Source organism: Salmo salar, chromosome ssa20 (assembly GCF_905237065.1).
Source record: "Salmo salar chromosome ssa20, Ssal_v3.1, whole genome shotgun sequence".
Lineage (NCBI taxonomy): Eukaryota > Metazoa > Chordata > Actinopteri > Salmoniformes > Salmonidae > Salmo > Salmo salar.
In genome coordinates, this window is record NC_059461.1 from 28487746 (window position 1) to 28513753 (window position 26008).

The following is a 26008-nucleotide window of genomic DNA, read 5'->3' on the forward strand; positions in this document are numbered from 1 at the left end:
CAACATGCCTTCAGACAGAGCTGTGTATGTGAAGACATGCAGGGATAAAGGACACACACTCAAATGCGTGCGCCATGAATGCACACACACACACACACACACACACACACACACACACACACACACACACACACACACACACACACACACACACACACACACACACACACACACACACACACACACACACACACACACACACACACACACACACACAGAGCGCAGGTTCCTATGCAGGATTGTGGAAGAGGATTAGAGGATCGGGAGAGTGGGACAACAGAAGAGGAGGCAGATCTAAACAGAAAAGGAACAAAAAATAGAACTATCACTGGCTTTACTGTAGAGAAAACGACAACAAAGGGAAATAAAAAAGATATATATCCAGAGCCATCAATCTGTGGAAAGCTGTTCTCTCCTCAGCTAATAAAAAAGGGTCTGTTTGATCACAACTCAGGGTCAACATGGGTCAGCTCACCCTCAGGGGCCCAGCAGGGGAATACGTGTGGGACGGGGCCCTTATCTCAGCACACTGGTTCAAAAGAACACATGCTCCCCCACTCTAAGCCCTTAACCACTAAGTACTACATTCCCTCCCACACACATCAGCCTTGGTGAAAGGGTGAACCAGTGTGAATGACCCATTGATGTTAGCCATATGCTGTCATGAAGCAGGGGGAAAAACATAATAAAGAAACACAAACAAATTGGAACATGGTGTAATATTATCAAATCATTGATATCTAGTAGAGTAGGGGACTGGGTATAATTTCATTACCTGATTTTATTGGACGCAAACATGGTCACCAGAGAAAATCGCCTGCATTTATGAGTTATTAGAGACTTGCAGTTAAAGTAGTGTTTTTTGGCTGCTAACTGTAACTGTTTATAAGGTCTAAATCATGTGCAGGCAGGACCCCCCATGGTTACTGGGGTCGGTGTGATTTATTGGAGTGGTCCCAGTCCCTCTAAGCCGTCACAGTGGAAACCTGCCCAGCTCTGCTCCACGCTCCAGAGACTAGCACTCTTCACTCAGCCAGACGCAGTGCTGTGACACACGTACAGAGACTTTATAAAACATCCAGCCATAATGTTCTCTGTCTGCTCCACTGTATCCCTCCTCTGTGTGTGTGTGTGTGTCCTCCTGATGTGTCTGGCAGTGTGTGTTGTGTTCTGGAGGAGGCCCAGAGGTCTTGGCTGGGAGAGACCTAGGTCCCTAGGCGTATGGCAGTGTAATGTAGTAAAGCAGAATGGATATATAGTATACTGTCTCTCACACTGACTCCTGGCCCAGGAACTGGTGAGACAAGAAAGATAAATCAAACATAGTGGCATCCAGGTACAGACAGAGAGAGTGTGTGTGTGTTCATGTGTCTCTGAGTGAGAGAATGTGACAGCGTGTGTTTGGTACTGTAAGCAGGACAGGGTGTGCGGATGTGGATAAGTGAGAGTGTGTGAGTATGTGTCTACATGGTGAGCGGTGCTTTGAGTGATGGAGTTATACTGGATCCAGCTGTCATACAAACCGTTGGACAGTAACTCTAATCTAAACGATACAACAGTGGGAAGAGGAAGAAGACTAGTGAAGAGTCCACACCCTCATCCTGGCTTTCCCTTTCTCCTTCTCCATCTTCAAATCTTTGTTGGGACTTAATGGGTTTATGAAGGTATAATTGAACTGAAGTTCCTAAGTCCTTTTTCAGGGAGAATAAAATGTTTTGATATATTTGGTAGAGTTTAATAAGAACAAAGTCCTTGACTCAGCAGACTATTTATGTTTTATCAGCAGCCTGTTAAACTACTCATGAAAGCTGTACAAATCACAAGTGACAATTTAGGACAATCATGTTAAAATAAGTATTTTGAAGTCATTATACTCCCATCTATATTAAAATGGTCTTTACACAAAGCCGTCGTAAAAAGTATTTCATTACAAATCTTTATAAAAGATTTGTAATTATAAATGACATCACTTGGTGGTGAGATGAGATGCGAAAGTAATTTACAGCAATTTCAGCACTAAAGCATTTGACCATATTTCTGTGGGTGGATGAGGGTGGAATGGGGAGCGAGAGGGCATGTTGTGATAGAACCCTCAGGCTCCTTGGCTGCTTCCATAGCGTCATGGTTCATGATTATCCCTATCTCTGCCATGACTGACTCATATAGAACCATATCAGTCAGGCTTGGTGGAATTATTTCACAGTTTAAAAGTCAGAGGAGACAGTAGTCTGGAGAGCACACATGCACACCAGCATTTCACTACAAGAAAACAACATATTATATTCACAAGAACCTTAAAATTCAACTATTGCAAGATCAAACCAAGTAGTCAGGCATTCTCTACAAAGGAACTACAAAAAAGGAGTTACTTGCCTCTTTGGCAGCCATATTGCCACGGGCCCTATACTGTATCCAGACTAAAGAATCTGCACAGTAATCAGAACAGCGTCCCAATTCAATTTGCTGTAAAATCAACATTAGCAGGAGAAGGGTTAGTGCAATCAGATCTATTCCCTCTCTTTCCCTGCCCTCCCTCTACTCCCCTCTTCTGTTGTTGCCCTTTTGCTCCATGCTCCCTCCCTTTCTAGCAGCTGAAGCACACTGTACCATGTTCTGCCATCCTCTGTCAACACCCCTGTCTGTCTCTGGTGGGCTGTTTCACCTCAACATTCTATCACAGGCACAAGCGATTAGGGGGGAGGTGATGATACGTGTCCTGCCTCCGTCTGTCCTTCAGACACATTCATAGAAGAGGACAGCTGCCTGCCACGGTGCTGACATGACATTCTCCGTCCCATTGTAAGACTAATACTCTGTGGAACACTATGGACCTATATTGAACACAATGGAACACTATGGAGCTCTAGGGGAACACTATGGAACACTATGGAGCTCTATGGAACACTATAGATCTATATTGAACACAATGGAACACTATGGAGCTCGAAGGAACATAATGGAACACTATGGAGCTCTATGGAACACTATAGATCTACATTGAACACAATGGAACACTATGGAGCTCTTAGGAACACTATGGAACACTATGGAGCTCTATGGAACACTATAGATCTATATTGAACACAAATGAACACTATAGAGCTCTATGGAACACTATGGAACTCTAATGAGCTCTATGGAACACTATAGATCGATATTGAACACAAAGGAACACTACAGAACACTATGGAACACTATAGATTTATATTGAACACAAAGGAACACTACAGAGCTCCATGGAACACTATTGAACACTATGGCACACAATAGATCTATATTGAACCAAAGGAACACTATAGAGCTCTATGGAACACTATGGAACTCTAATGAGCTCTATGGAACACTATGGAGCTCTATGGAACACTATGGCACACCGCAGCTCTATGAAACCTGCTGTACTGTTAGGGGTGGGTCAGGTTTCTGTCCTGTCAGGTGCAGTCAGGAGAAAGGAATTACAGTTTGCCAAAATAGCTCCTCTCTCTCTCCATCTACAATGGGGTGAATAGATTATTACCTGTCTGAGAGAGAGGGAGAAAGAGAGGAGGAGAGAGATGAGAGGAGGATCTAAACTGAGCTTGGACTTTCAGCACTTCTCAACAGTCTCAGGTTCTGAACCCATCTGGCTGCAGCTTCAGTAACACAGCCTGAATGTGTGTCTGTTTACACCAGCAGCTAGATTTACACAGCCAAAGTGGAGGTTTCATACAAAACGCATTAACTGGGAACAAGGTTTCAGTTCATTTGTAAATAGGATGTAATGAAGGATTTATGTCCAGGGAGGAATAATAATATTTAAGGAGACTAAGACAGAGAGAGATTTGTGTACAGTCTGACAGACTGATGATACTCAGAGACTTATTTTTGCATGAATGCATGATTGAGAACCAGGGCATTATTTCATCCAAACTCACAGCTCTTTATTTGGTGAGAGGCAGGTATCTATCTCCAGAATAAGCAGTTATTTGATTGACAGTCCCATTGTCTCTCAGACCCAGACAGTGCAGTCCCTGTCAGGTGAACCCTTCAGACAGACAACATGGAGGTGAGCCAACATAAATAATACAGTCACCCTTCTCCCTGCCTCATTCCAATGACAACAGCAGATAGACAGGGCTGTGATGGGAGGCCCTGCTCTGCTCCCACCCAGTAGCACTGAGACTACACTATATCTAGACCTCCTCTCTCTGCCTCTCTCTCTCTCTCTCTGCCTCTCTCTGCCTCTCTCTGCCTCTCTCTCCCTCTCTCTGCCTCTCTCTCTCTCGCTCTCTCTCTCTCTCTCTCTCTCCTGTCACAGATCCTCACCCAACACATTGATTTACTGTCATACTGTGTGTATATGTATGAAAGTTGAGTAATATCAGTGTCGGGTCTGAGCAGTGGTGCATTACGTGTGTGTGTGGGGGGTCAGGATTGTGCCAAGTCAGACTGTGACAGTATCAGACACTGTATCTGGCTCTTAAGAGAGTGACTGTGTGTCTGTCTGAGTCTGTATGTATACACACACACACACACACACACACACACACACACACACACACACACACACACACACACACACACACACACACACACACACACACACACACACACACACGCGTCAAACAGAGGAGCGTTTCCCTCTGCAGGGTTTACCCTGCGTTAATAGAGCGTGTAAGACATGCATCATTTAAGGAAGAGCTCATATCTCCTCCTCTGTCCTGACTCCTTCACTGTCATACCTCAGAGTCCTCTGGACTCCATCATACTGTCCATGCACACGCACACACACACACACACACACACGCATACGCGCGCACACACACACACACACACACACACACACACACACACACACACACACACACACACACACACACACACACACACACACACACACACACACGTGCACATACACACACACACATATATTCTCTCCTTCATGCACAGAATGGAGGGGTGGGGACTTTGGCAGAACCAAATTAAATTTGTTGGTGAAGAAAACTAGATCTGTGGTACAGAGCTTTCCAAGGTCACCCGTGATACAAGTCAGTATTCGATGTCCATCCGTGTCTGACGACGTCAGGAGTTGACGTGGAAACCAGCCACTAGGGGCAACAGTGAGTGCTGTTACCTTCAAGTAGGTTTCAGTTTTGCTAGGCGTTGTGGACAGGGATGGCGGATGGGTGTAAGCATCTGCCTCTGGTGCAAAAGGTTGCACGTTTGAATCCAGCCATAGAAAGTTGTTTTTGACCCTTACCTTAAGATTACCGAGTTAATGCCTAAACATAACCTTAAACACTTTGCAAATCGACATTTGGGGCAACTGCTAAATTTGACGTTTGAGAAACATGGATGAACATCTAATTCTGAAGTGAAACTGTGAGAACTTATTGGCCAGAGAGTCTCTGCAGGGTGAGATCATTAACAAGAGGACGTACCCCTGAACCACCAATCCCAGGCCTGCCCCGCCCTGCCACCCTCTGGGACTCATCCAGAATGGGTTAATGGCCCTGTGTTATGGTTGGACCCCCGCCTGCCTTCCACGGCCATGCAGAGCCAACAGTGGACTCCCCCGCTCCCCTCTGGTCAGGAACATAAATACAGCCTAATGAGAGAGCTGTGTGTTCCTGCCTCCTCAGGTGTTTATGATCCTCTCACTCATTCACACTGAGCTCACAGCCAGGGCCTGACAACACACACACACAAAGTCTTGTATAACTAACCTTGTGGGGACACACAATTCAGTCACATTCAAAATCCTAACCCTAACATTAACTCTAAAACTAACTCTACGTCCGAACCCTAACCCTAAACTTAATTCTAACCCTAACACTGATTAGTTTCCATACTTCCGGGAACACACATCTTTTCATAGCGAGCTAGCGAGGGATGGAAAGAGAGGTGAGGGGCACAGTATAAGCAGGTCGGCCACAAGGCAGACAGACAGAAACGTGCATTAGGGCTATCTATCGGCAATCAAAACCTGTATCTCACAATGGAATGCTGTATCTTGCAATTTCAGTAAAGCAGGGCCTAACATCAATTAATAGGAGAAGATATTTTACACGCAACAGACCGAAGACTGAATACACACTTACAAACATTAGCGAAGAGCAAAAGCAGGGGAGCCAGCGCGAGGGAGAGCGATTCACCAAAGTAGCTTCGTTTAGCTCTTCCTCTCTGGTTTTATTGAAATTACACAACTTTACCCAGGCCTTTATAGCCTATTGTCGGCTAGGGATTTTTCTTAACGTTAAAGATGCCCTATGTAGAAATCGCCATTTCCTGGTTTCAAAAATGTGAATAGCTCACCTAATTTCAGTTTATGTGACAAAACAAGCAAGTATAGCGTAGAGAATCATTGTACCATCTAAACCTCTGTGAAATATAGTTTCCATAAACAAAAGTATTGTATTTTCAGCTGTTTGAAGCTTGTGTACAAAACCGAAAGTAAAAGATGCAAAAAAAATAAAAAACTTAAGCACGAGAAGCATAGAAATATTGCCATTAGAGTATATCTACCGCTTCTTAGACTTGGGAGGACGGCTCATAATAATGGTGGAATGGAGTATAATGGATGGTATGGAGTAAATGGAATGGTCTTAAACAAATGAAAACTATGTTTTTGATACCATTCCATTTACTCCATACTAGCCATTAATATGTGTCGTTCTCCCCTGTGCAGCCTCCACGGATTTCTATGTGAATTTGGTTAGGTCGCCCAGAAAGTTACATATTGCAGCTTTAAGGATCCCAACTTCATTTAAACGTTTAAACGTTCACACCCCTAATTTGGACTCATACTGTATATCAGTTATCAGATCTTTAGAGACCCTATACCTTGCACTGTTCCCTGTTCCAGCCTATGAGGTGAAGTCATTTTCCCCCAGTCAAGGCGATTGGTTCCACAGAGGCCAGAGGGAAGTATTGTCCTTTGTAGTCTCTGGTTGCTGCTCACAGAGCCAGGCTTGTCTCTAATTAGCCTGTGTGCAAGTGCAGCTCATCCAAAAGCCCTTCTCCAGCTCCAACCCAGAATGAATCACTACCATTACCAGACCTCTTTCTTCCTGACTCAGCACCACCTCACTCCACCACATACGCAGACTAAGGGTGGAGTGGGGATAGCAATGGGACTGCAACCTGAGTCTACTTATTCATCCAGTGGCTGCAGGTTTGAAAGATTGGGTTTTAGAGGAACAGCAAGACGATGGGTTTTGGGAGGTCCTTGAAATGATCCTTGAAATGAGGGGTCATAAATGCCAACACCACCCATCCATCCACCGCAGCCCAATTCTTTGTTGTGGTTGTCTGTCTGTCTGTGGTTTGGGATAGGGGAGTGTAGTAGGGGGAGGCATGGTTTGGTTTAGATAGCTGCTTTCTCAATCCACACCAATTGGACCACAATTCTTTGAGTCCCTTTCATGTGGCGTTGTATATTTTTATGAACTCTTGTAAAGATGACGAATGTGCAATCAGACAATTAAGACTTCTGGGAGTATGCAAAACCTCAAACAGATACTGCATATACACACTATGATACACAGCACCAGCCTAGCAACTGCTAGCATAGTTTCCATGCTGGTTTCATACTAAACATTTTGCTTTGCAGCATCTGGACAACTGCAGGAGGGAGGGAGGAAAGAGGAGAGGAGGAGGGAGGGGCATAATTCGATTTAATTTGGATTAATATCTGCAGCTGCCCAGGGCTCTAATAAAATAATAAAGGGATAAGTCAGAGAGAAAGAGAGAGCGAGTTAGCAGTGTGGAGGATTGAGAGGCAGCCAGGACTGACGCACTGAACAGCGAGAGGGAAGAGAGAAGTAGAGATAAGAGAGGAACAGACGAAAGGATAAGAGGAAAGAGGAGAGGCGAGGAATGAGGATGCAAGAAGATAGGAGAGAAGAAGTGAGTGGAGAGCCTGACAGGGTAAGGCGAGGAGAGAGGTAGAAGATAGATTGAGAAAAGAGAAAAGATGGTTTAGGTTTTATTTATTTAACTAGGCAAGTCAGTTAAGAACAAATTCGTTTTTACAATGACGGCCTACCCTGGCAAAACCCTAACCCGGACGATGCTGTGCCAATTGTACGCCGCCCCAAGTAGAGGGAATGAGTGGAGGTCCTTCCGTGAAAGAGATCCACAGACGAAGGGAGGGCAATCCCATTGGGAGCCTTCGCTGGGCTAGGTGAACTCATCAGGGCTGTACAGCACATTACCACCAGCACCCTGAGAGCACAGGCCAGCCCCATTAATGCTGCCATTGTCTCAGCCTCAACGATGTCAAAACATTTAGAAATATACCTCATGACCTTGTCATAATCCATCAAAGCTACAGTAAAGGTAATAGGTTTAGACTCTGCGGGGTTGCGGGACATCAGACAGACCTAGTGCACCTCTGATGACATCACTCAGTCAGGATGTAGAGCAGAGATAGTCGAGGGCTGCAGCACAATTCCACACCATGGCTGACCTTCTTTACACCACTTTGTTCTCCTGAGAACTGAGGCTAACACAGGGAGATCAGGGTGAGGTCATTAGCAGCACTGACCCAAAACAAAAAGAATAGGATATCTGACGGTTCTCTTTTAGATGTTTAAACCCAATTTATGTTGGTTCCCCCACTCTCCCCCCTCCGCTCACCCTCTGCCTCTCCTCCTTTCTGCGCATTTTCATTGATAGTCATTTGCTTGTGGGTTTATGGGTCACTCATACAGCAGCACACAGGTCATGTTAAACTGCAGGGTAAGAGGTAATGCCTCTCATTTATTGGGGACAGAGGAGCACATAGTGGCTGCCATTGGGCTAGGGCAGGAGCGTCTGTGTGTGTGTGTGTGTGTGTGTGTGTGTTTATGTTTTTATTTTTTCATTTCACCTTTATTTAACCAGGTAGACTAGTTGAGAACAAGTTCTCCTTTGCAACTGCGACCTGGCCAAGATAAAGCATAGCAATTCGACACATACAACAACACAGAGTTACACATGGAATAAACAAAACATACAGTCAATAATACAGTAGAACAGTCTATATACAGTGAGTGCAAATGAGGTAAGTTAAGGCAATACAGTTTTTCTCAATCGCTAAAACACTAAAACCCATTGGCTGAACAAAGTTCTCAGTTGCCTGGACTCATTTAGCTAATTATACAGTCTGTTGTCAATACCTTAAACCATTTCACATGGTAAAACACAATTTGCAGATCTCACCTAGACTTTTCAGCAAAACTCTAAACACATTCTCATTCTCAAAACACATTCTGCACTCTAATGCACATGTCATCCATACTGGTAAACACAAGTGGCAACAATCAAATACAAATTGAGAACACATGTCATTGATTGAACACAACCACTCAAAATTGATTTAACCTGTTTCAAATGATGCGACACAACGAATATAAGCCAGTTCAGAGAGCAAACAGGTTGTTGAAGGTGGGAAGGAGAAAGTCTGAGAAAGGATAGAAGAAACAATGTGAGAGGACGAGGACGAGTGCGTATACGAGGTGGGCGATGAGGAGGAAGAGGAGGAGGGAAAGAAAGAGGAAGAGGAGGACGAAGAGGAAGACAAAGAGTGGAAATATCTGATGAAATTCGAGCAACAGTTATAGACCATGTTTTTGTCCATGGACTGACAATGAGGGAAGCAGGACTTGGAGTGCAACCCAATTTGAGCTGATTTTCTGTGTCCACCATAGTAAGGATATTCAGAGAAGAGAACAGGTACAGTATACTACTGTATTTTTGTAATTGCAAATTTACTGTACTACACTATATGCAGCTGTTTCAATAGACATTTGTAAAGTTAATCACTGTATGTATTGTACTGCATGAATATGTTTTGTAACTGCACAACTACTTTTTGTAGAATTGCATGGCTGCCACATGCAGGTGGAAGGACAGCTATAGTCACTCGGGAGCAAGAGGCCGTTATACATTTACATTTACATTTTAGTCATTTAGCAGACGCTCTTATCCAGAGCGACTTACAGTAGTGAATGCATACATTTCATCCAATTTCATACATTTTTTTTTTTTTTTCCTGTGCTGGCCCCCCGTGGGAAACGAGTGGCATGGTCCTTCAAGATAATGCAATATGACTCAGAGAAATCCAGGAACGAGTGATACAAGACAACACACACTTCCAGAGAATCGACAGTGTGAGCATTTCCACAATTGACCGTGTCCTCCATCGTAACAGGATGCGAATGAAACAAGTATACAGAGTACCTTTTGAGCACAACTCAACAAGGGTGAAAGAACTCCGAGCTCAGTATGTGCAAGTAAGTGTACATTCAGAAACATTTACTGTAATCTAGATTGTCTATAGTACTAACACATACTATGTGAATGACATTACTCTTCAGTACATACAATGTATGTGAATCAGAAGTGCATACAGTAGGCCTAATTGTACTCTACAGTATAGCACTGTCTCTGTACGACTTACAAAATCCTACATACAGTATATTGTATTTCTACACAGACAATATTTGACTTGGAATCCTTGGACAGACCCCATGAGTTCATCTTTGTCGATGAAGCAGGCTGCAATCTAACAAAGAGGAGAAGGAGAGGCCGAAACATGATTGGACAGCGGGCCATTGTTGAAGTCCCTGGTCAACGAGGTGACAATGTCACAATCTGTGCTGCTATCAGCAACCATGGTGTTCTACATCACCATGTTACACTCGGGCCAAATAACACCCAGCACCTTCTAACATTTATTGCCAATCTAAGAGATATTTTATTTGAGCAGCAGGTTCAAGAGCAGCAGGGTCAAGAGCTAAATGAGAATCCCATTCCCACCTATGTGATAGTGTGGGACAATGTCAGTTTCCATCGAGCTGCTCAGGTAAGGGAATGGTTTAACATCAATGGGCAGTTTATGAACTTGTACCTCCCTCCATACTCGCCTTTCCTGAATCCGATTGAGGAGTTTTTCTCCTCTTGGAGATGGAAAGTGTATGATAGACAACCCTACACCAAAGTAAATCTGCTGCAAGACATGGATTTAGCCTGTGGTGATATAGGTGAGGAATCATGTCAGGGCTGGATACGGCACACAAGAGGCTTCTTCCCCCGTTGCCTCAGGAGAGACAATATTGCTTGCGATGTCGACGAAGTGCTCTGGCCTGACCCAGCCCAAAAACAAGAAGAAGCACATTGATCACATGTTTACTCCTTAGATTTTTGTCCCTTTTAGTATTGTATACTGTAGTACAGTGCATTGTAGGCTGTATACTGTACAATGGACAAATTGTATGGCCCTGAACATTGTGCTTTCCATTTATTAACAGTACTGACTGCTCAATAGATTTTGACTGGTTGCAGGTTCATATCAACAAAGAACAAGAATTACAGTATCACAGAGACAAAGGACAAGTTTGTGAGATGCAGGGTACAGTACTGTAAAAATAGGGGTACAAGGAGGAGGAAGAACAAAAAACGAATTTGCAAAGAGCAAAGCAGAGTAGTAATTTCTGATCAATTTTGAGCTACTATGATAAAACATGTTTTCGTTCATCAAAAGACTATGAAGGAAAAATATGAATATTTTTTTAGATAAAAAATTTACTTCTCCCTGAGAATTGTATGTTTTGAACAATGTGTTTTCTATTTTTCGGTGTATTGTTTACTGACTGCTTGAGAGTGTATATCATTTTGATCACTTTGTTTATGATTTGAGGCAAATGTTTTATTTTGCGAGAGGAGTCAGAGGTTATGTAAATAGTGCTTGAAGATGAGGTTTTGTGTTTAATGTTTTCAGGAAATGGAGCAAGGTTTCAGAAATGGTGTTTTAGCAATTGAGAAAAACTGTAAATAGGCCATGGTGGCGAAGTAATTACAATCTAGTGTGTGTGTGTGTGTGTGTGAGTGTGTGGTGGAGAGGACAGGCATGCACACAGTTCTATCTTTGCCTGCTGGGTCCATTTCCCCAGAAGAAGAAGCATGATTTTCAATAATCCACGACGCCTCTGGACTCCAGGGAGGCCAGGAAAACCATAAATAAACTGACCTGCACGCAGCACAGGGAATCTCAACCCTCATCTGACCTGTGGCAATAGTTGGTTTCCTCTAAAATATACTTTGAAATAGTCTAAAACAACTCTTTACCATTTCCGTCTTAACAAATGAGCACACACACAACAACAGAGTAGCGCGTGAAACAGACGGAGAGAGGAAAAAAGCTTCCTTTCCCCTGTTTGCTTTAGTTAATTGATGGCTGGTCCCACTAATAAATTGACTGGTGTCGTATGGTAATGAATGACTGTTGTAACTAATCCCCTCTGAGTGGAGAAGCGAGGTGCCAGGGGCTGGACTCTCTCGTCTCTAATCTCATCTGGGGCCCTTTGCTCTCCTCCCCTTGCCTCGCCTGGCTTCAGCTGCTTCCAATTTGGGCTCAGCACTTGTGCTGCTGTCGCTTGCCATTTACACAGCCATGAATCTCCGCAGCACAGGCCTGTCTGCATACGGCTGGGAGCATGCCTGTCTGTGTGGATGTATAGGATGCCTTCATGGCTATGTGTGTCTGTGCAAATAGTGTTTTGTGGCTGACGGTGAGTGTGTGTTTGTGTACGTGGAGTATGTGTGTGCATCTCAAAGTGCTTATGTGTGTAAATCGTGACGTGTGTGTCTACGTTTCCTTCTAAATAAATCAGTGTGTATGTGTGAGTGTGTTTGGGTGTATGTGTATGTGTGAGTGTGTTTGGGTGTATGTGTATGTGTGAGTGTGTTTGGGTGTATGTGTATGTGTGAGTGTGTTTGGGTGTATGTGTATGTGTGAGTGTGTTTGGGTGTATGTGTATGTGTGAGTGTGTTTGGGTGTATGTCACGTGTCAGTGTTCCAGTGGTTTTACAACCTATTTAATGTAAACAAGGAGACTGTGGGATCAGGGGGGGTTGAGAGGAGAGAGAAGGGCCACTTCAGAGACAGCTCTGGAAAGTGGTGGCTTTATGTTGGGTCATAACATGTTGTTTTGACAGTGTTCCTTTGTGTGATCCAAGAGGAGGGGGAGTGGTCAGCACTCAGAGAGAGAGGAACTGGTCTCGTGCGGCTCCCACACCCGTGGCCTCACACTGGGGTCTTTCCACTTACAGCTACTAAAAACTACAGCCATTAAAACGGCTAATCACGCTTAACAGCTGCATCCTTCACTATACAAATGCTCAACACCTCGCTCTCCCACCCACACATACACACTCATATATACACACACACGCGCACGCACGCACGCACGCACTCTCACACGCACTCTCACACGCGCGCACGCACGCACGCACGCACGCACGCACGCACGCACGCACGCACGCACGCACGCACACACACACACACACACACACACCGAACATACCAGCCCCCACGTACTCTCACACTCCCCTTACTAATGGCAAGCTGCAGCCCAGCGATGTTTAAAGTGAGGGGCTTAGAGTGTAGGCCTCTGATAAGCCGAGCTGAGCTGTGAAAACACAGATTACATTTTTGCGGCTTATTAAAGATGCCGAGCCTCTGCCTCTCGGCCACGCCGTAATTGCAGCCCAGAAACCGCAGCCTCCGCTTGGCTGAGAAACATGGCTTGATGGGGCTCTTTCAGCCACACTAATTCAGCAAAACCTCCCTCCTATACAGGAGGTTGGTTATGGCTGGAGCTCCTGGTAATGGCTGGAGTGGAATGGTATCAAATATGTCAAACACATGGGTTCCATCTGTTTGATGCTATTCCATTAACTCATTTCCAGCCATTATTATGTCTCAGCAGCCTCCACTGCCTCCCTAATGTCTCAATGTGCTGCCTGCGGCCCCCTCCTGAGGTAAGCTGCCCGGTGTTGTGTTGTTTCACGTGTCTGTCTTTATAAATCATGTTCAGTCTGTGATATCAACTGGAACCTCCCATTGTCATCCTCTCTTTCTCACACTCTGTCCTCACATAACTCAGTCACAGCAGGGGAGAAGGGCAGGAGGCCAACTAACACCTGACCTGAGGGAGACATGAATACTATCACAGCGTATATGCCAGGGAAACATGAATACTATCACAGCGTATATGCCAGGGAAACATGAATACTATCACAGCGTATATGCCAGGGAGACATGAATACTATCACAGCGTATATGCCAGGGAAACATGAATACTATCACAGCGTATATGCCAGGGAAACATGAATACTATCACAGCGTATATGCCAGGGAGACATGAATACTATCACAGTGTATATGCCAGGGAAACATGAATACTATCACAGCGTATATGCCAGGGAGACATGAATACTATCACAGTGTATATGCCAGGGAGACATGAATACTATCACAGCGTATATGCCAGGGAGACATGAATACTATCACAGTGTATATGCCAGGGAAACATGAATACTATCACAGTGTATATGCCAGGGAAACATGAATACTATCACAGTGTATATGCCAGGGAGACATGAATACTATCACAGCGTATATGCCAGGGAAACATGAATACTATCACAGTGTATATGCCAGGGAGACATGAATACTATCACAGTGTATATGCCAGGGAGACATGAATACTATCACAGCGTATATGCCAGGGAGACATGAATACTATCACAGCGTGTATGCCAGGGAGACATGAATACTATCACAGCGTATATGCCAGGGAGACATGAATACTATCACAGCGTATATGCCAGGGAGACATGAATACTATCACAGCGTATATGCCAGGGAGACATGAATACTATCACAGCGCATATGCCAGGGGAAACATGAATACTATCACAGCGTATATGCCAGGGAAACATGAATACTATCACAGCGTATATGCCAGGGAAACATGAATACTATCACAGCGTATATGCCAGGGAGACATGAATACTATCACAGCGTATATGCCAGGGGAGACATGAATACTATCACAGTGTATATGCCAGGGAGACATGAATACTATCACAGTGTATATGCCAGGGAGACATGAATACTATCACAGCGTATATGCCAGGGAGACATGAATACTATCACAGCGTATATGCCAGGGAGACATGAATACTATCACAGCGTATATGCCAGGGAAACATGAATACTATCACAGCGTATATGCCAGGGAAACATGAATACTATCACAGCGTATATGCCAGGGAGACATGAATACTATCACAGTGTATATGCCAGGGAGACATGAATACTATCACAGCGTATATGCCAGGGAAACATGAATACTATCACAGCGTATATGCCAGGGAGACATGAATACTATCACAGCGTATATGCCAGGGAAACATGAATACTATCACAGCGTATATGCCAGGGAGACATGAATACTATCACAGCGTATATGCCAGGGAGACATGAATACTATCACAGCGCATATGCCAGGGAGACATGAATACTATCACAGCGTATATGCCAGGGAGACATGAATACTATCACAGTGTATATGCCAGGGAGACATGAATACTATCACAGCGTATATGCCAGGGAGACATGAATACTATCACAGCGTATATGCCAGGGAAACATGAATACTATCACAGCGTATATGCCAGGGAAACATGAATACTATCACAGCGTATATGCCAGGGAAACATGAATACTATCACAGCGTATATGCCAGGGAGACATGAATACTATCACAGCGTATATGCCAGGGAGACATGAATACTATCACAGTGTATATGCCAGGGAGACATGAATACTATCACAGTGTATATGCCAGGGAGACATGAATACTATCACAGCGTATATGCCAGGGAGACATGAATACTATCACAGCGTATATGCCAGGGAGACATGAATACTATCACAGCGTATATGCCAGGGAAACATGAATACTATCACAGCGTATATGCCAGGGAAACATGAATACTATCACAGCGTATATGCCAGGGAGACATGAATACTATCACAGCGTATATGCCAGGGAGACATGAATACTATCACAGTGTATATGCCAGGGAAACATGAATACTATCACAGCGTATATGCCAGGGAGACATGAATACTATCACAGCGTATATGCCAGGGAGACATGAATACTATCACAGCGTATATGCCAGGAAGACTATGATCTCCACTACAAGTTCCAAGTTTTATTAGTCGTACGGGATACACATGGTGTACATCGTCCAACAAAATGCTGACTTGCAGGTTCCTTCTCGACAATGTAACAGCAATAAGAAATAGTAAAACATAAAAGTACTAACATAAAGTAAATGGCAGTAGAATAGAATAAACATTTTAGCATCAGTATAATACAGGAAGGCACAATTTATAGTCCAATATTTCCACGTGTATTGGAGAAGAGGCCATGGGGGTCAGGTGTATGAATTGAGCAGTATAATAAGAGTCTGGTTGCAGCTGTGATGTGTGCTAAGATGCGGAGAATCAGAGCAGGTGGTCAGTCCAGTTGAAGTGTTCAGCAGTCTGATGGCTTGTAGATAGAAACTGTCTCTGAGCCTGTTGGTATCAGACCTCCAATACTTTCTGCCCAATGGTAGAGAAGTGAAGAGGTTGTGGCTGGGGTGTGGGGTCCTTGATGATGCTGCGGCCTTCTTCAGCCACCGTTTCTAGTAGATGTCCTGGATGGGTGGAAGCACGATCCCAGGGGTGTACTAGGCCGTCTTCACCACCCACTGGAGGGTCTTGTTTTCGTGGACAGAGCAAGTCCCGTACCAGGCTGTGATGCAACCGGTCAGGACGCTCTCGATGATGCAGCGGTAGTATTTTGAGAGGACCCGGGGCAGAATGACGTATTTCTTCAGCCGCCATAGGAAGTAGAGACGCTGTTGCGCCCTCTTGACAAGGGCGGTGGTGATGTTGGTCCATGAAAGTCCTCGGTTATGTGGACGCCGAGGAATTTAAAACTCGTGACTCTCTCTACTACAGTCCCATTGATGTGGATCAGGGTATGTTCCCTTCTATGCTTCCTGAAGTCAACCATAAACTCCAATGTCATAATCAAATATAAGGAATACGGAATGTGTTTGATATTCTGTTATAATAAAATGGGGTATAATTTTGATAGCGTTATTTGATATATTGTAACTTGGGATATCCCCAGTGAAAACAAGAGTTGTGTTGCTTGGAAGGGCGATGCGGTCCAGGCATACATTATATCCATGTTCTCTGGCAGTTTATAAAAGTGCCTCCATCTGCAAATACTTAGATGTTTTTTCAAGCTCAATCAGAGATAAAGACCATTGTGTTGCAGGTCCAGCAGTAAGACAATATCTCCCCAACCTCATAGAAAACAATTACGATGAGGTAATTACACCACTTGTTTGGAATTTAAGCCAAGGCTTGAGATTTGGTTGGGGGCCTGAGAAACAGAGAGAAATATGAGGGGTGGCTGTCTTAATACAGTGTTATCTTACTCCACATTGACTCTCTCTGATTCAGTGGGTTTGTCTGTTATCAGCCTGTGTGTGATGTAATGTTTTGTTTTTGGAGCCCATGGGCTGGATGTGGTGGAGCCAACGGGCCATAGATCCCACGGGATCCTCTGATTGGAGTGACTTGAACACATCCAATAATATTCACTCACTCATCCTGGGTCTGTACACTCTGCACCCGGGCTATTGGACTGGGGGAAACACATCAAGAGTTTCTAAACTAAAACAGAGACGTGTTATCTCTAGGTCAGACACACCAGACAGACTGGACCCTAGTCAGCAACTCTGACAACAGGCAGGGGACCAAACTCCAAAGCACCTAACAAGGTCAGAGAGTACACGCATGTAAGGGAAATAACTCAGTGAGTGAAGGAACAAAAGTGAAAACAACCCTCAACAATCAACGCTACGAATACAGCGCCCTCACCTCTCTGGCTTTCCTGAGTGAGGAGGATTGCCATCATTCAGTCTCACCTTAACTCTCACCCTCCCAGTGAGAGTCCCAGTCCTAGTCCCAGTTTGCAGCTGGCCTGTCTGTCTGCTGTGGTGACGGCTGCAGTAATGCAGACCAGCCCTGGGAGGGGGGTCAGTCAGGGTAGTGGTACAGTACAGCGAAGTTAGGGGAGGTAAAGTAAATCAAAGGATCATGCACATTTTCCACAGTCTGTGAGAGACAGACAGCAGACAGGCAGCAGAGGGAGTGTGTAGATGGAAGGAAGGGGGGAACACCTAAGACTACTCTTAACTGGAACTTTGAACGGGTCATAGATCAAGAGGACAGGACATCACATTAGTTCAACTTCAGACCAAAGATATATCCTGTATGTCCACTTCAACGAATAACTAACAACATACATCTATATTATGTGTCTAAAACACACAAATACATTCTCTAGGCCATGTATCCGCAAAGCCAGAGCCTAACAATCACAACAACGTCACACACAGCTCATCTTTGATGTCGCACTCGAATGCTGCATTAACGAAGAATGCTGCACTAACTTCCCTTGGCAACGCTATGGCAACAATTTGTGCATGTGCTGTCCCATCTCCAGTCATCCAGTATCGCTGGTTTTTTATTTATCCTTAAGGTAGGGGAAGAGGAGGCTGAGAGGAGGGGTATCAGGTTGGGTGCTGGCAGGGGCCTTTCCTACACAGTCCCGGCGGCAGTCCTGGATGCTATCCACCGCGCTGCATAGCAGGGCTCTCTGAATAGGAGCTGACACTTCCACTCAGCGCTGCTTGTGATCTGAGACACCCGGAACGGCGCTCTCATAAGTGTCTAATCTCAGCATCCCTGTCCCCGTCTCAACCCCCCCAGACAAACCCCCACCACAGCCCTCTAGTACTTCTTAACTGGATAATTCTAGGTCTTTTGACTGTGTGTGTGTGTGTGTGTGTGTGTGTGTGTGTGTGTGTGTGTGTGTGTGTGTGTGTGTGTGTGTGTGTGTGTGTGTGTGTGTGTGTGTGTGTTTTCTGTGTATCTCGGTAGTCTGTCCATGCATGTGTGGGAGTTTTTGAGTGTCTCATACGCTGTATCAGAGGGCTTCTCAGTGGCGGTCAGTGACGTTTAAGATTTATTTTTTCCTGAGCATGGCCTATATTTACAGCATATTGGATGACTGTCATTCATATCCCATTCACCCAGTTCAATGTAACAGCGAGAGGTTTAGACTACTACATGATACTAAACAAAGCAGGTGCACAAAGGAAAGTGACACATGGACAGACAGTGACATTTAAAAAAATATTTTCAACTTTCCAAGCCAAACCATATCATAACCACTACACACAGCCTACATCGTTGTCACCATATTAGCTAAAGTAACGTCATAGTCAACATAGTTAATAGACGTTACAGTAACGTTACAGTGCACAGTCAGTTAGCAGTTTAGCTCTTACACCGGCAGGCCCCGGTAGCAATAAATTTGTAAAACCAAAAGCTTACCTTGACTTTGAAGAGTTCTAGTGTTTTGTTGGATAGTCATCGCCAGCTAGCTAACATAGCATCCTTATTTTTGAGCAAGGTGTTTGAGTAGGTTAAACAAGCTAGCTGCATTTGCTAGCTAAGTAAGTGAAACTGAAAGTAAAAAAATCTATTAAATCTCTATCTTTCACTTGCTTCTCCTTCATTTTGGAAGAAATTAATTTGTTCAAAACTGTTCAACTATTGTCTTTCTCTCTCTTTGAATCAACTACTTACCACATTGTATACACTGCAGTGCTAGCTAGCTATAGCTTATGCTTTCAGTACTAGATTAATTCTCTGATCCTTTGATTGGGTGGACAACATGTTCATGATGCAAGAACTCTGATAGATTGGAGGACGTCCTCCGGAAGTTGTCATAATTACTGTGTAAGTCTATGGAAGGGGGTGAGAACCATGAGCCTCCTAGGTTTTGTATTGAGTCAATGTACCCAGAGCAGGATGGAAGCTAGCTGTCCTCCGGCTACAACATAGTGCTACCCTACAGAGTGCTGTTGAGGCTACTGTAGACGTTCATTGCCAAATAGTGTGTTTTAATCAATTATTTGGTGACGTGATTCCATTTAGTATAGTTTTATCTAAAAAGTATAACTTTTTCAATGTTTTAAAAATTGTGTTTTTATGAAATTCACTGAGAATGGTCCTCCCCTTCCTCCTCTGAGGAGCCTCCACCGGTACACCTTGTGTCAACATGTGTAGGCACATGTAGGGCTGTTGCAGTGACCATATTACCGCCACACCGGCTGTCACGACTCATGAAGGCAGTCACGGTAATTAGGCTTCTCCAAGCTCTGATGCTGCTGATGGTCATTAATAGCCTACCAATCTTGCTAACTGCCTGGTACTCAGCACTCTATTGTCCCTCTAGTAACTCTGACATCAATGCAAATGTAATCGAAAATTGAATCAAACACTTCATGAGAGCCCATGACCTCATGTTGTGCAACATTTCTATAGGCTATGCAATTGTGTGTGAAAACAGAGGGATGGCCTCTACTAAAAAGAGGAGGCTCCCATCAGCTTTCTAAAGGCTAGGCTTACTATATTTATTTCTCAACTTTCCTAATATTAAGCACATTGCTTATCTTTACAACAGGAGTACAGGCTACCTGGCTGGCATGAAAATAAACCATGGGAAAAACATCCTCCATTCGCTATTTAAGTGCATAGAAGGCATGTATTTCAAGACAGGTGCATGATAATTGTCAAAACAAATTTCCCACATTATTATTTAGTATATGTAAAGACAAGATTAAATCAAGAATGAATGATGCCCAGCATAAGAAACAATGCCTTTTTTTGCGACTTTTTCTAATCATAGTGGCACACCTCATGTAGCCTAGCCCATAGGGCTATATGTTTTGATAAGGTTTGTATCACAACTAAAGTGGCCAAATAACTTCTTAAAATTAAGCACATTAACCTGTTGGGGCTAGGGGGCAGTATTTGCACGGCCGGATAAAAAACGTACCCGAATTAATCTGGTTACTACTCTTGCCCAGAAACGAAAATATGTATATAATTAGTAGATTTGGATAGAAAACACTCTAAAGTTTCTAAAACTGTTTGAATGGTGTCTGTGAGTATAACAGAACTCATATGGCAGGCCAAAACCTGAGAAGATTCCATGCAGGAAGTACCCTGTCTGACAATTTGTTGTCCTTCTAGGGCATCTCTATCAAAAATACAGCATCTCTGCTGTAACGTGACATTTTCTAAGGCTTTCATTGGCTCTCAGAAGGCGCCAGAAAGTGGAACGAGAGTTCTGCAGTCTCTGGGCGAAAAACAGCAGGAGTGTTTGTGAGTGGTCAGGCAGGGAACACTGACACTGGAGACGCGCGTGCACGAGAGGACTCCATGTTTTTCTTTCTCTCTTTGAACGAATACAACGTCGCCTGGTTGGAATATTATCGCTATTTTACGAGAAGAAAATCGCATAAAAATTGATTTTAAACAGCGTTTGACATGCTTCGAAGTACGGTAAAGGATATTTTTAAATGTTTTGTCACGAAATGCGCCCGCGCGTCACCCTTCGGATACTGACCTCAACGCACGAACAAAACGGAGCTATTTCAATATAACTATGGATTATTTCGAAACAAAACAACATTTGTTGTTGAAGTAGAAGTCCTGGGAGTGCATTCTGACGAAGAACAGCAAAGGTAATCCAATTTTTCTTATAGTAAATCTGAGTTTGGTGAGGGCCAAACTTGGTGGGTGTCAAATTAGCTAGCCGTGATGGCCGGGCTATCTACTCAGAATATTGCAAAATGTGCTTTCACCGAAAAGCTATTTTAAAATCTGACACCGCGATTGCATAAAGGAGTTCTGTATCTATAATTCTTAAAATAATTGTTATGTATTTTGTGAACGTTAATCGTGAGTAATTTAGTAAATTCACCGGAACTTTGCGGTGGGTATGCAAGTTCTGAACATCACATGCTAATGTAAAAAGCTGGTTTTTGATATAAATATGAACTTGATTGAACAAAACATGCATGTATTGTATAACATAATGTCCTAGGAGTGTCATCTGATGAAGATCTTCAAAGGTTAGTGCTGCATTTAGCTGTGGTTTTGGTTTTTGTGGCTTTGAAAATGGCTGTGTGATTATTTTTGGCAGGGTGACATAATCTAATGTTTTGCTTTCGCTGTAAAGCCTTTTTGAAATCGGACAGTGTGGTTAGATTAACGAGAGTCTTGTCTTTAAAATGGTGTAAAATAGTCATATGTTTGAGAAATTGAAGTTATAGCATTTATGAGGTATTTGTATTTCGCGCCACACGATTCCACTGGCTGTTGACTAGGTGGGACGCAAACATCCCACCTTGCCCAGGGTGGTTAATCTGCTTTACAAGGGGTGTAGAGCCTAACTGGTGTGTGAGTATATACACTGCTCAAAAAAATAAAGGGAACACTAAAATAACACATCCTAGATCTGAATGAATTAAATAATCTTATTAAATACTTTTTTCTTTACATAGTTGAATGTGCTGACAACAAAATCACACAAAAATAATCAATGGAAATCCAATTTATCAACCCATGGAGGTCTGGATTTGGAGTCACACTCAAAATTAAAGTGGAAAACCACACTACAGGCTGATCCAACTTTGATGTAATGTCCTTAAAACAAGTCAAAATGAGGCTCATTAGTGTGTGTGGCCTCCACGTGCCTGTATGACCTCCCTACAACGCCTGGGCATGCTCCTGATGAGGTGGCGGATGGTCTCCTGAGGGATCTCCTCCCAGACCTGGACTAAAGCATCCGCCAACTCCTGGACAGTCTGTGGTGCAACGTGGCGTTGGTGGATGGAGCGATACATGATGTCCCAGATGTGCTCAATTGGATTCAGGTCTGGGGAACGGGCGGGCCAGTCCATAGCATCAATGCCTTCCTCTTGCAGGAACTGCTGACACACTCCAGCCACATGAGGTCTAGCATTGTCTTGCATTAGGAGGAACCCAGGGCCAACCGCACCAGCATATGGTCTCACAAGGGGTCTGAGGATCTCATCTCGGTACCTAATGGCAGTCAGGCTACCTCTGGCGAGCACATGGAGGGCTGTGCGGCCCCTCAAAGAAATGCCACCCCACACCATGACTGACCCACCGCCAAACCGGTCATGCTGGAGGATGTTGCAGGCAGCAGAACGTTCTCCACGGCGTCTCCAGACTCTGTCACGTCTGTCACATGTGCTCAGTGTGAACCTGCTTTCATCTGTGAAGAGCACAGGGCGCCAGTGGTGAATTTGCCAATCTTGGTGTTCTCTGGCAAATGCCAAACATCCTGCACGGTGTTGGGCTGTAAGCACAACCCCCACCTGTGGACGCCGGGCCCTCATACCACCCTCATGGAGTCTGTTTCTGACCGTTTGAGCAGACACATGCACATTTGTGGCCTGCTGGAGGTCATTTTGCAGGGCTCTGGCAGTGCTCCTCCTGCTCCTCCTTGCACAAAGGCAGAGGTAGCGGTCCTGCTGCTGGGTTGTTGCCCTCCTACGGCCTCCTCCACGTCTCCTGATGTACTGGCCTGTCTCCTGGTAGCGCCTCCATGCTCTGGACACTACGCTGACAGACACAGTAAACCTTCTTGCCACAGCTCACATTGATGTGCCATCCTGGATGAGCTGCACTACCTGAGACACTTGTGTGGGTTGTAGACTCCGTCTCATGCTACCACTAGAGTGAAAGCACCGCCAGCATTCAAAAGTGACCAAAACATCAGCCAGGAAGCATAGGAACTGAGAAGTGGTCTGTGGTCACCACCTGCAGAACCACTCCTTTATTGGGGGTGTCTTGCTAATTGCCTATAATTTCCACCTGTTGTCTATTCCATTTGCACAACAGCATGTGAAATTTATTGTCAATCAGTGTTGCTTCCTAAGTGGACAGTTTGATTTCACAGAAGTGTGATTGACTTGGAGTTACATTGTGTTGTTTAAGTGTTCCCTTTTTTGAGCAGTGTATAAGCACGCCGTGAGTTTCAAGTTTGGGGAAGATAATTTTCACCATAAAAATGCACCTTTATAATAAAAGCATTACATGCATAATCGCATTTGCGGTCACTTTTTATAATAGTGTTTTCCCGCTAATGGAACATTCGTGTTTATAGACTCCTGCCATGTACACATTGCTGCGCTTATAATGTGAAGAAATAGTTTATCAACATTTGAAGCTAAACGTTCTGATCTGTTGCGTCAGCCACATTGTGTAAAAAATTATTTTTGATGCTAGTGGTATTAATTTGGGATCCATCGCATCCCACAACTGTCCCAGACTATGTTTGGAATATTTATTTCTCGCACAGAAAAGAATAGGCCGACTTTTGTACTAAGGGGGATAGTAGATTGACATAGGCTAGTGCTTTTGCTGTTCGTTAGGCCTACTCATCTTGTTGGCTGACGAAAAGTAAATGTGGACAGTTCTTCCAAAATCTTCAATATGCACCTCGGAATTGGATAAGGACGCATGCAGTTGCATCCCTGATGTGTCTGTCTTCACTTGTAGCCTGTGAGAAAGATGGATGGAGAGCCATGTGAGTGAGAGGTGCTTCGTAGCGCGCAGCACTCAGGGAGAAGAGCACAACGAAGCACTCCGGGCCAAGGCACCACAGCCAATGGCTTTAAAAAGCATGGATTTTTGTAGGGTGCATTACGTCTACACATAAGGGATGCCGCCGTGAAATTCGAGGCATTATCAAGTGCTTGCCAAATTGTGAATGAGAGACTGAGTGTGTACAGCCTGCGCAAAAAACAAAGCAGAGCTCATGCCCTTCAAGCAACTTTTTTCAAATCATCATTAGAGACGCATCATGCAGCCTTACAATGTATTAAAAATCAAAGCATATAGCCCAACGTATGTAGAACAACTAAAATTACATGAATAACTCAAAATTAAGCATATAGGAGTACCTATTTCTTTGTTAACCGCTCAACACAGAATGGCCGCATGTGCGCACTCCCTCAAATCATTTGGAGAAAATATCCTTTATATCTTATTCAGCTTTATATACTATAAATTAATATAAAATAATGCCACGAGATTCTAAGCAAATCTTGTCTGCTAAATGAATTAGTATAGCCCACAGCCATTTGGCACAGCCAGATCAGGACCTAACATAAGGATATCTCAGAGTATGCTATTTTGTTCTTCTGAAATAGACTACATTTTCTTCATATCATGCTTCTTTTGACCTGTCTAAAATAAAGAATGGATTTATTGTGAAGGTGTAGGCTGTATTATATGGATTTATTCGACTTTTCAAAATGTAGATGTTCCAAAGGTCTGCATCAGTGGCTTGTGTGGAAGCCAGGAGATGCTAAATGTGTTATGTTAATTAACGGTCAATTACCGTGAGACCAACAGTTATTTGCTTGACAATCACCAGCTGACTAAATTTCGTGACCACCACAGCCCTAGGCACATGTGTAAAGGGGGTGCTGGTGGGAAAAGTGGAGTAATTTCTCCCAAATGAGGCCCTATTACAGCACCCTCCAGGAGGTAGTGGGCCCCTGTGAGGCCCCCAGAGAGACTCCTCTGGGAGGAGTCGGCTGGCTGGTGAGGGAAACAGTAGTCCCATGTCAACACCACTGAGAACTCAACGTTTTATCACAGTAAAGGGTTATTGTAATCAGCCCTGGGTCCTGGGGCAAACAGTCACTCCACCCTCTACACCAGACAGGGGGCCAGCCAGCGCCAAGGGAAATCATTAGGCTCTGTTCTGGGTGAGTGGTGTGAGGAGAAGTGTGTGTGGAGTGTAGGCAGAGGGAGCTACTGGAGTTGAAAGGATCAGAATAGCAATAACAGAGTGTTAGCATTTTAAGGGGATGTAACCATACTTGCAGATGGACCATAAAACGCAAAACCATACAAAATAATTGGCCTTATGCAATTCAATAACAGTCAAGTTGGATACTTAAAAAACCTAAAAGATTAATAAACTGGAAGCTGTTGGCTCTGCCCTAAAATGCTGATGTGAGGTTTCTCTAGACCATTGGAGAGTGAGTGTATTGATATGCAGGCAAACAGAGGGGTATCCTAGTGTTTATCCATGTTACTCATTTATTCGTTTTGAGGAACTCCTAAGATGCTAACAGTGAGGAACTGGGGATACTGGATAACACAGAGGAAGATTGAGATAGAGAGATATGTTGAAAGGGGGAATGGAACGAAGACAAAGATACATTA

At 44.0% G+C, this 26008-nt stretch overlaps 1 protein-coding gene across 4 annotated transcripts in view; it reads right to left on the reverse strand.

Annotated features, from left to right (window-relative positions):
- The window catches only part of emid1 (EMI domain containing 1), a 98257-nt gene that overhangs the window by 56392 nt on the left and 15857 nt on the right, over positions 1-26008 (reverse strand). The gene's annotated exons all lie outside the window — the stretch shown is intronic.